Below are 12,990 nucleotides of genomic sequence, written 5' to 3' on the forward strand. Positions count from 1 at the left end.
TGAAGTCGAGCACCGCAGTACGTGACCTTGGCCCAGTAATCACGAAACAAACTTTCGCAGTACACTCGGAGTTACTTTCTATTGAGAATATCAGCGAGCTTGGTTTCTCTTTAAAATGAAATATAGATATTTAAGTCACCAAATGTTTCTATTATTCATATATGATCCAACATATGTATTACTAAGTACATTCATAACTTTAATATTCTTTTATACACAAGCCAAATATCGTTTAGTAAATATGCATATCTATTGTCAAGTAGAAACTTTGCTTATTTAACCAATAAAAAAAAACACAATACAAATCAATAATGATCATCTGTCAAGAAAAGTTTACGACTTTTGAATGGTTTTTAATTTGTAATATTGATGAGCTAACTCACTTAGTTCTCTACTCGACTGATATAAACACAACTAAAAATTTACATTTGAAGCGTGGGCAAGTCAAATTACAGCACAATGCCGTCGCCGAACAGAACCGAGAGCACGCGACTTTTGCCTTCACCACTAACAAGCTCATTGTGGTTGTGTCGATTACATTCACAGCGCACACAACTTTTTCCAACACATGTTTATGTAGCTACTGTGTTTTGAGTATATCAATGTTCCGTATAAAATATCAATTAAAATATCGCTTTGAGAGTATATTAGTGAAAAGCAACAGCAAATAATATCTGTTTCTATCAAAGCGACACGTTTTATAAAAAATGGACTGATTTTCATTAAAAAAAAGCAATGAACACTTAACACGCTATGAAGCTACTGCAAATACTTTACCATTAAATAACGCTAACAGAAGTGGCTGGGATCCGCGCAAGTACTTGTTCTCAGTCCTATTATCATATGCGTCTGGAAATATCTAATTACTAACTTCAGTATGCATAAATTTGCAATTCGAGGTAAATTTTTATGTTACCAAACCACATTTTATTGTAATAAATATTTAATTGTACTACGTTTTTAATGTACAAGTTGATATATAACTCATTAGAAAGTATATATGTACTTATCTGGTTAGGAAATATGATTTAACTTTTCTATCAGAATATTCGTCGTTTTTAGCTCTACGACTTTTTTCATGGGTCACACGAAACTCGTAATAGCCAATTGCTATTCCACAACCGTTCACGACTACAGCTTCAAAGAAATAGCGTTGAAGCGCAATAATACTGTTACAAATACATATTGATTGTACGCTACAGGGCTTGTATCTTGTTGCTAAGCTTTAAGATGATTAAACTATTCATTTTCTTAATGTTAATATCTATAGAAGATCAAATGTAAAGATTAACCCGTTTTCCAAAAAATTTAAACTTCATTTTTATTACAAAAATTGCATACTATGTCCGACTTTCAATCATATTTTTAATCGAACTCTAATATAATATTAATGTATAGTTCCATATAATTCGATTTCTATGTATTTTTTACGTTATTTACGTCCTTGATGCTTTATTAATCTCTTTTCATATAATTATATAGGTAAAGGTTGACGAACTGTGCGCAACTTGATTATCTTAAGTCAGCAACATAGTGTGTAGAATTATTTTCCCCGCGTCATGTTTTGTTCGCTCGGACAATTGTCGTTGCCAACAGTCTGTTCTGCATTCACGTCACGTCAATTGTCTGTTTGAATGGCCCGTTCTTCACAGTATCTTGAGTTTACGCTAAAAAACTACAAACAAACTGCAGAAGTGCACAGCGCTAAGACATTCAGTGTCATTGTGAATGATGGTACATCAGATGTTTTTAACCAACTCTTTTCTTTTTATCTACTGTTTACCAATTTATAATATCATTTTTTTAATTCTTCAGGGATATTATTTTCATTGAGAACCCATGCTAAAACATTTGGTGTAAAGTATCCAAGTTGAAAAGTTTCTGCATGAGAATTTACATTTGGTTTTTAACGTTAACGATTAAGATTTAACGGCCTGTACTAAAGCGTTAAGGTTTTTTTTTTTTAAATCTTTTCAACTACGAATATGAAATTTGCTTGAAATTAGCTTGCCGAAATTTATACAATAAAATCATTGTTACAAGCTTGTGATTCAAAACATGCCAAATTGTTATTTGTCTGTAAGTTCTTTTTTGTGAGAAAAAAAAACGAAACGTTCATGGTTTCTCCTTTTCATCCGTGATACAATGCAAGTGGTATTGTCTCACATGCAACGTAATACACGATCTTTTTTGTAAGTCTCTTTAAAATATAATCATTATAATAGAGAACAGACGTCTTTGTTAGGGTCGACGAAAAATCCTGGATGTTGGCCGCTTCTAACCGGTCCTATTGGAAATCTTTGTTGGAGTCTTATATACAGCCTGAGGTCTTATATTACGGCTGAAACTACGATTATAATGATAATAATAGGGAAAATTTGGCAAGTCAATTCACCATCATCAGCCGATCGATGCCCCCTGTAAGGCATGTCTTCTCAAAATATCGTCACGATAACCGGTGTTGCGCTACCGTTTCAGACGAACAATCCTTCGAGCCAATTTAGTGACCTCTGTCTCCCCATTTTTGTTTTTGACGTCCGAAGTAACTCCTAGCATAACCTTTTCTTATTATTGTTTAGGTGACTTTAAACATTCTTATAACACTCATCGTAAATGACTATAGCTTAAATCCATTTGTCTTCACTGGCAATACACACTATTTCAAATCCCTCGTCTTAAGACATTGGATAATCTGGATGAGAAGACGTTTCGGAACTGCCCAATGGGCAGCGGCACATTCGAATAGGAATCCGCGATGTTTTTCATGAAGTTGGACTTACCTAGTTGGACGGTTTGTCGCGCACACATAAATCGTCTACAACTTCAAGCGTAGCACCTTCGACAATTGCTTGAGCAGAATTGAGTACGACGTAGACATAGATTTTGGGTTTGTATTTCTCAAAACTCTTTTATTGGTTGAATAAAATCTGTATTTTTTTTCATCTCGTAAAGATCACAATAGTTTTTAAAAGTTCATTTACACCCTTAAAATATTGTAGTAATATACTAAGAAGTTTTTTCTCAAGGTAAATTGTTTATTAAAATACCTCTCTATTTTAATAAACATTTTACCTTGTAAAAACACTACTTTGTATATTACGACAAAATTTTAAGGTTCGAAAAAAATATTTTTGTACGTTGTTCTAAATAAATATTACTTATTGTACCTAACTAGAGTCCTGGATAATACTCTTTGATCGCCAATATAAGTACCATACCATAAATAAGTGCATTGGTACAAATAACAAAATAATAATTAGGTAGTTTACAACCCCTGTAGCCTACCGGAGTTTTTGATCAATTCGATTCGCCGGCAACCAAATACCAAATGATTTTGAATACAAAATCGACGTGAAAATCGGCTTCCCCCTGTTTCGGCGCGCGGTGAACTCAGACAGACAGACGGAGATACAACTATATCAATATGCACCCAGACACCCCTTTTTGAAATCAGAGGTTGTAATTAATATGCGTTTGAGTTTTGGCGAACGCTAATATAAATTAGCAGTTAATGCAGGCATGAAATAATCGATGTAATTAATACTCGATAACACTTGAGAAAATAGAATCGAGTTAGAAATACTAGAGTAATATCATGCATTTTAAGATTGTCTCATTATCATAATTGTGTTTATTCATAAAATATTTACAACATTTTTAATGTGAAAAGTATCGCCCGAGGTATGACCATTACTGTGTCTTTTCCACTGCATATTGCCTAATTTTTCTAACACATATTTGCGTGGCAGCCTGTCATCGTAATAAGTGTTACTTTTGTCATTGTGTAAAAAGTTGGTTAATGTTTACACCATAAAATACAATATATATTTAAATGTGATTTGAGACTTATTTTTTTGGTTCATTGTATCCAAGTTGTCCTTGTTGGTGTTAAGTAACTTTGAAAATGCTTAAAGCGAATTAGACATTTTATTTTTTAAATTTTTTGGAAAAATAAAAACTACGTTCATTGAAAATAGTTCCTGAGCTTCTGCAACCTTCATCTCTACCTGCACACTTGCATAGATTCTCCCCCTCATTAAATGGGACTCGTACACTATAGGGAGGACTGCCTCCCTAAAGCCAGCAACGTATTTACTGATGCTGCTGTGCATTGCTGTGATGCGTTCACATCTCCCGGACCGAATATTTATTGTTGATAATTTTACTAAATCGTTTCTATTCAAGTCAGTTATGGTCTTTCATTATTATAATAAAAGACCTCACAGAAAAGTAAGTTGCTAACTACTATCGACGATATTTATATTTATATTAGGTACTAATAATAACAAATAATTATAGTCATTAAAGGTGACAGTTACACCAACTCCTGGTATTAAATACCCCGCCACTAAGTAAATTTAAAATTTTTAAACTATAATTTTACATGAACTAGGTGAAATAAAATAAAAAAAATAATGATACCCAGTCATGTGATGGAAGGGGATTTTCAAATGTGACTAAAATATTTCTTTTATCGAGTCCCTAACAATGCCAAAGAATTTTTCTGACAATTAAACTTAGTACCTTAAATTATCAATGCTTTGTTAACATGTTTTGGTGACGTTTCGCGGACGTGGGATTTTAAGTAATTGGCATTTAATCGAATATCTCTTTAAACAAAAATTGAACAAATGTGTCAACGACTTTGTTACGATATATTATAATTTAAGCAAAAATATTTTTGTTGGCACTTGTAAATGTTACCTATGTTTCTACTTGCATAGATGAGAATGTTACGAAATTAGTATTTCGGGGCCCTTAGTGCGCTTCGCTTAAGGTTGTGGAATACAATACTAAGTCTTCGCTTATAATCTGGAGACATGGGATGGTATGTCTCGTTAGTACAGTAATTTCATTAGCAACGCCGCTCACAAACCGCAGCGTTCACAGCTTACGCGTTACTGGTTACCTGCTGATATGCATGTTAGATGCAACGATGGTTGGTGCATACGCACCCGGCTATATGGAATAAAATATTCTTATTTTAAAATAGTACTTGCCTTTAATATTTTTTATCTGCAGCTCAAAGTAAGCAATTAATAAAATCCGTGTGTGTCATAGAGAGTCTGTGATTTACCAATTATTTAGGAAGAAAAGACAGCTTTTTATCGTTGATTGTTAAGTCATTTTAAGTACTTCGGTGTTTCTTCTTTATCTTCGTCTCTATTATCGTTTTGTTTTTCTCATCTTGTACTTTTATTAATTTTAATATTGGAATCAAATATTGATAAAGTGAATTACTTATTACATAGGAATATGCCTGTTAGTCATGTTAATATAAAATATTATGCATCTTAAAGAGAAAAGTGGTTTTCAGAAATACCTTTAATTTTTCAAAACAATGCGTTGAAAACTTATGTGTGGTACTTTTTCTTAAAGATCCAAAGATCCAAAGGTTGCGTATCCTATACGCAATGCGCTCAAAGGTTCTCAAATGTCTGGTTGTTAAGAGCTCTTATAAAATATAGGCGAAGTGAACGTTCCGACCTTGTAGCAGCCGTCCGCGTCAGTAAAAATATTGTTCATCGAAAACCTTCTAGCAAACTAATCTTCTGTATGTAAATGTAGCATCTAATATCAAAGACACTAAAATAAGTATATTTTATTTTCTAACCTGAAAAGATTTTATATTACGATTAAACTATATTAACATCTATTTTATCTTTAAGTGTGAGCACTATTAGATTATAAACCTGGTTCGATGCATTATCTACAAGTGATATTTAGAAGAAGATATATTAGGCCTTCAAAACCGATAAAAATTTGTTTGGGATAAACATTGTTGTTATATATCATATTAATAAAGCAAAAAAGTGAATCGGTAAAACATGTTGATTGTCCATACCACGGTTCAAGCACAAAACAAAATAACATTAAGGACAATGGCGTTAAGGCATCCTTGTCACAGGTACATCGAGGTGGAGTTATCAGGGCGGGTCGGGGGTTGGGCGGTGGAGGATTGGGGAGTTAAGGGAGACGGCGCGGCTCCATGCGATCGGAGCGAAGCCTCCGCGACATTCGCGCGTCCGGCACCGTCGCGTATACACGTACCACGCCCACGTCTGGTACGCCACATTACGTAACGCTATTTACTCCGACATCTGTTGAGCGCGACGTCTCTGCTAGCGCGGCACGCTTACTCCACCGCTGTCCATCCGCGCACACACCATGATTGCCACCGCGAATACCGACAATACCCTGGCCTCCGATTTGGACACTACCACGCACCCAAACGATAATACTTAAATATGTAGGCACCGCGATCACTATACTGCCAATATATTCCTGCCAAATATTTTTTAAACGATAGGTTTCTTATACGTAATGTTAATTATACGCTTCCCGCTTGTGAGTGGACAATGTGATTTAACGAGAACTTAAAGACTGATGAAATTTAGAAGACGCCGCGAGAAGCGGGAGAACTGAACTGCTATTGCTGTTTTCACTGCCATTTTTCGCTTTAGTCCGACCAGCTTTCACTGCCAGCTGAGCCTGCCACTAGTGCGTTAAGCTAGATAATAAGGATCAGTCCGCGGTGACATGTTTTCTTCTTAGATCGCCGCCCTTGACAAGTCAGGCTGCCGCCCGCGGAGTTAGAACTCGGTTTCGGGTCGTTCTTCATCAAGATTCGCGACAACATCAGTTCGTGGGTCTTGTGGTGGCGTCACCGCCATCTTCGGATGGGCGCACCGCAGACCCCAAAACTAATTGAAGAAGATGACTGCATGCCAAGAGTGGCTATAGTAGAGCAGTTAAGAGAGGCTCAGCCAGAGCGCAAGCTGGAGCGACGACGGGGACCTGGTGCGCCGAGGCGGCGCGGCCTCGACAGCGAGCTGGAGGGCGAGAGGCGCAGACCTCGCCGCAAGCCCCGTAAAAAGTAAGTCCTTTGCCTTAAACGCTGTGGAAATTGCGACATTTACAACCATCTTTACAGTTAACATGATCGACTTGTTCATCGAACTTTCTAAATTATATTTTATTATTTTGTTTTTTTTATAAATCTTAAATGACTTATTTATCTTTAACACTGTTTTGTTATGTTTTATTTTCTTTTGATTTATGTTATAAAAGTAACTAATTTTTTTTTGAATAAAAATTATTTAAACCTAGAAACTTTTCAGAAGTTTTACTTTACCAGTGACGCACTGGAGATATTCTTCGTCAACCGAATACATTGGATTTCTATAAAAAAAATATATACATCATGCAGATATATCTAAATACATCATACAAGTTTCTAATATTATTTTTGCCTTTGTCAGAATGTTCTAAATAAAAAAACCTACGTATTTGTTTCATTTATGTCAAAAATTCCTTTTTTTTCAAAGTTTCTCCTGCGTGTTAATAATATGAGGTAATTTAGTTCTGCGGCTGTTTTGACATTGAACATTTTCGACCTAAAAAGCACTCGTAAATGTTCACCTTGACAAGAAGTTGGTTTGCGAGTCTACCGCGCCGACCGTCCGGCTATCGATTCGGGGTACCCACAAAGTAAAACACACAACTTTTCGTAAAAACTATCCAAAATCTCCAAAAAATATGTCTATGTAGCAACAACGACAAGACGGATACATAAATTTGGCTATTTTTTATAGATAGCAGTTTTATAAAACTATGAACTTCAAAATATCTTTACTAACATTCACTAAGAAATGTGCGACAATAATAGAACAATAAAATCGTCTGCCGCACTTCTGTTGCTTATTATTGAAAAGCATCAGAAGTTTAAATTAAATTTATTTATATGGCTTGATAAAGTAGATCAATCCTTGTTTGCGAATAACAACTACTTTGTTCAACTTGATACAGTTAACGTACCTAATCATTCTTTTAAACTTTAAATTTATAGTACCGTAGGTCCATGGCGTATAATTTGTTTGTAACACGTTCACACGCCCCTTGCTCAGTTAAAATTTTTCATGAATAATGCCTTTGTATGAAAGCAAAGTTTCTAGTACATGGCCTTATTATCGCAAGGTTAATTATACGATACATATAATTATACATAGGCACACCGGAAGCTAGGCAAGGCAAACATCGTTTCAAATTTAAATCAATTTATTTGTATTGGATGAATCTTAACCGGATGTCTGCTGTTGGATATTATCCGTCCCATAAATTTCCAATAGGAGTAATTGGATGCAGGCTGCACATAGAGTCTCTCGACAACCTTAACAAGGTCGGCGCCGCGTAGAATGTCCTAAGCAGCGCTTGCCGTCAGTAGTGTACACTCCAAGTCAATACCCTAGCGACGATGTGTTCTACGCGCTATGTGGCCTGGCCACTGTCTTTTCAAATTGCCAAACCACTGGACTATCCAGTTCGGTATTAGTTACGTTTGTTCTACAACGGATCTCCTTATTTCTGATTAGATCTTGTAGCCTTCTTCGTGATATGTTGATCGATGTTATCTTTGATCTTAGCGTTAATGAATAAAAAACGAAATTAGAGACGAATTCCTACAGAGATCAGAAAAAAATGAAGAGTGTTTGTTGATAAATTATGTATTCTTTCATTTTTATTTAAGTAAATTTTGTTTCAGCTTTCTACTCTTTAGTTTCTCTTTTAAGCCTCTTTTTCAAACCTCTTCGTTGCCGATGCCTTCAATAAAGATTTTTTTACATCCTTGTCGTTTATGCTTTCCTTCTATAGCAATAACAGATTTTCGTATCATGAAAATCAATAACTAAAACTAAATTTAAATATTTGTATATAAATGATATTCAAAAACGAAAACATCTGGTTTGCTGAGCTATTAACCTTTTTGATCCGGCGAAACAAAATTTATGAAAGAAGTAAGTTCCAAGACGCGGTTATACAGCCAAAACAATTATTTCAACTCTTACCTCCATCAGATAGTAGTCATATTTGTTAATAAATCTATTATTAAAGCCAATATCGAAAATATTTCAAAAATAGTTCTACGCACATAAAGGTAAAACAGTACATAATTGAGCAGATACTGTCAAAATACGATAGAAAAGGGTTTGGTATTGTTTAAATGTGTATTTAGCCCAGGGGATTGATAGCTTGAAGTGGCAGAGGGGAGGTCACGTATCGCACACAACGGATGGCCGCTGGGGTCTTAAGTTTTGATGATCCGTGATGTCGATAATGATGAGATGTCCAAACACACGGTGGACTGATAACTATCAGAAAAAATACAATTCACAGCAAAGTAAATATTTTTATTCCACTTTTAATACCCATATAGGCCAACTAGCACAGTTTCCAGTAGACAACTTATCACTTCGATGGTTATCGAACGATTGACCGAGCTCCCGACTCAATAATCAAAACGCTGTTTCAACTCCACCACTCTCAATCCTTTTATCGGAAGTTGTCACAAAAGACTGACGGGGTCGAGTAGTGTTGCCAATTAAGAAAAATAAAACTATTTTTTATAAAATTATTACATAACCCCGGCGATCGGAAGATGCTGGATCTCGGTCCTATTGTAAATCTATACAGGAAGCCAGACATAGCAGAGAATTTCCTATGGCTAATGTGATTACAATAAACTGCATATATTAAACGAAATAGTTTACTTTCATGAGTCGATGAATGAGCAGTTTTCATATGGATGCTGTATATGAATGAATCAGTGGAGCGTGCAAATCTCTTGAGTGGCTACCCCAATGATATAATTAAGGTCACTAGGCATTATTCTTTAAACGTCCGAGCCTAAAAAGACGGGTACATATGATAATTTATAAGAAACTTTAAAACCAGCATCCTGTGTCTTTCGATGACGTTAAGAATGTCGTCTGCTTACTTTGTGGGCTGATGTTCTATGCTGCTCTTGATTTTATTGATATTCATAATCATATATATATATATATATATATATATATATATATATATATATGTACATTTTTGAATATGGTTATTCTACGCTTTTTTTTAAAAGGCAACAAATAGAACTGATTTTATGTTTATACAGCCCGTTGATCAACTATGACATGTACAAAGAGAAAGTGTTGTACAAATTTGTTATTGGCACCGCGCCAATCAAGTCTCAGTATTTGGATAATTTATCGTATTGCCTATATTTCACAAAAGGCACATTTTTTAACGTGGCCTGAGATAAAAATTATATGTATTTCTTTTTACTTTATTTTTTTCTTACGGCATAAAGAAAATTATCATTTATGCTATATTATAATTAATAGTTCATCGTCATTATCATATCCAATAGATACCCACTGCAATGGCATAGGCCGCCTTCAAAGATCCTATCGATTCCGATAAACGGTCAATATTCAGCAACTTCTCAAAAATTTAATTATGTCGTTGTCCACTTAGTGAGCTACCTATCCAAACCGTGTCTACGGCTTGTGGTCGTCACTCGAAAAGCTGTAGGTCCCAACGGCCGATATTTGCATTAGCGATGTACCACACCCACTGTCACTGCAGAAGAGCAATTTTTCTAGCTGCGGCAGTAATCTTCGTTTTTTTGCGGACTTCTCCATTCCGATTTGATCTTGCTGAAAAGCTCTGAGCATAGCCCTCTTCATTGCTCTTAGGGTGTCCTTGGGCATTCTTATAAGGTTTGTTATAAATAACCACGCCTCAGGTCCACTATATAGGATAAAGTGAGATGAGAGATAAAAAAGAAACTAACTTATTGATAATCGACTGTTCTCGATCTTCCGAGGGGTACGTAAACCAAACAAAGCGGCTTAAGTCGGAGTTTAGTCTATGCGATTCAGAAGGAAGAAAGAAGAAGTCGGTAATTCAGTGTGGCTGGGAAGGTGTAAATAACGAGCTCACGTTTGGGGTATTCTCCGTGCGAGCGTTGTCGGGTCAGCTTTTAATCGTGGTAGATTAGCGGAGCCCTGTCGATAAATAAAGTCTTTTCAACTAAAAGAAATGCTTTGTATAGTACTAAATCGTAATCTCGTAACATTATTGCAATACCAAAAATAATAATTACGTAACATCAGGTATTTTTTATTATTAATAAACCAATTCCAAAAAGGTCGTTAATAATATTCAGATAATGATTTCAGGAGAAAAAAGTCTACAATGTCTTCGACTGTGTGGCCCAAATGACGCACATCAAGTTTAATTTTAATGACGCAGTCATTCTTATGCTACTTTGTCACTTGACAAAAAAGTTCTTCAATTTTTAACGTAACATACACTTTATTAGTGCCGGGGCATCTCAAATTTGGTTCACAGCCATAAGGGGTAGTTAAAAAATAATAATAACCTGCTCAGCATTTACCTTTTCGACTATATATCCTTCATTGGTTTTATTTGCCTCTAAGCAATTCCCTTTTATACATGTTTTAACATTGTCTCTTCAAATAAATAAATATAATAATAATAATAATATAATAATAAATTTTTTGAAATGACAATTGCACACTGGTATTTACCAGGAAAACGTTAATAGTAATATTAGTGTCAACCTGCATTAATCCGAGTTTATCTTGATAATATGTAACCTTCCATTCCATACAGTTAAATTTTTTGTATACACATCGATGACCTCATAAAATTAAGTCATCTCGATCAAATAAAACACTGCGGCATTTACCGTTCGATAAAAAATGAAACAATTTAATGAAATATTGTTAATAAAATATGAATAATTAAAATTAAGAAAGATTTTGAGTATTATGTTCGTAACTATGAATTTTCAATAATAAATATTGTATTTTAAGTTAAAAACACACAAAATTACCATTACCTTGTTCAACAATGTTGATTCGTTTATAGTTGATGTAGTTTTCGAAGTATAGCCCAAATAGTAAAATCGTCTAAGTTATGTTCGAAATTTTATTTAGGCATAGCTTAGGTATTTTCGGAGAGCCAATTTATTTTCTTTGTTCTCGTTTAGCATCTTACGATAGATTGAAGCTAAGTTAAGGATTTCAGCGGTTTACAAAACATTTATCTTTTTCCGTAAACTCACTTGAAGGTTTTCCGTTTCGATAAATGATATGAGCTCAAACGTTTTACTTGGCGATATAATTTTTTATTATTTTTTTATGAAGCAGAAGGTTACGAACACTAACAAAAAAACGAAACTATTTGAATTAATACATAACAAATAAAAATTTATATTTCATTATAATGGAAAAATAAACGTTTTAAAGACTTCAAAGTTTAAAAGTCAAATAAGGCTAACAAAACTTTGGTGTTGTTCTTATGAAATTTTAGAATTTCATTACCATTAAATTCATAATTTTTGAATATAAACAAATATAACTGCTAAGTTATCACAAGTAATATGTAACTAATATAGAATTAATATTATTGCATAAAATAGGCAAAGAACATATCTAATCTAATTGTGTAAATATTATAGAAGGGCAGGCCCCCACTAAGTGACCGACGACATAGTCAAGGTCGCGGAAAGCCTATAACTTGCGGTTGACATCTGTACGCTGATGTGACGTGTACAATGATGATGATAAAAGACAAAAGTTTAAGATTCAATAAACCGATATCGTCGTCATCTTTAGAGATGTTATTTGAAAAGGAAATAATCATCTACAATTGTCTACGACGTCGTAGCGTCTCGTAGCCGTACTTTGTATTAGGATAAATTTTGTAAGGTCTGGCAAGTGTAAGAACTTTAACTCTGTGGACATCCTATAAGAAATAGAAAATTATTTTTTAAACAATTGTAAATGTAACAACGCTTTCCGCCCCACTAGATATCGGTTCACCCAGGATGAGGCCAATATTTAATATAGCAAAAAAAACACTTGAAAACAACAAATAAAAGTCTTTAGAGGTGTATACACAAATGGAATAAGTTCAATTTCATACGTTTTTTTATGAATAAGAGCCAGCATCCTGGAAACTATAACTTTCGATACAAGGTGAGATGCCTTCACGCAAAATGGCTTAAAAGGCCATATCTGAGTACATTTTTAATACCGAACTTATTAATAATAATTTTTGTCGTATATATATTGCAGTATAGTGGAGGAGTAAAGCACTCATTTGTAGCCGAAAGATTAAACAACTTAT

The sequence above is a fragment of the Battus philenor genome, unplaced genomic scaffold (assembly GCF_028537555.1).
Source record: "Battus philenor isolate CCGP_79_NKW_IND1 unplaced genomic scaffold, ilBatPhil1.0.hap1 SCAF_1, whole genome shotgun sequence".
NCBI classification, from domain to species: Eukaryota; Metazoa; Arthropoda; class Insecta; order Lepidoptera; family Papilionidae; genus Battus; species Battus philenor.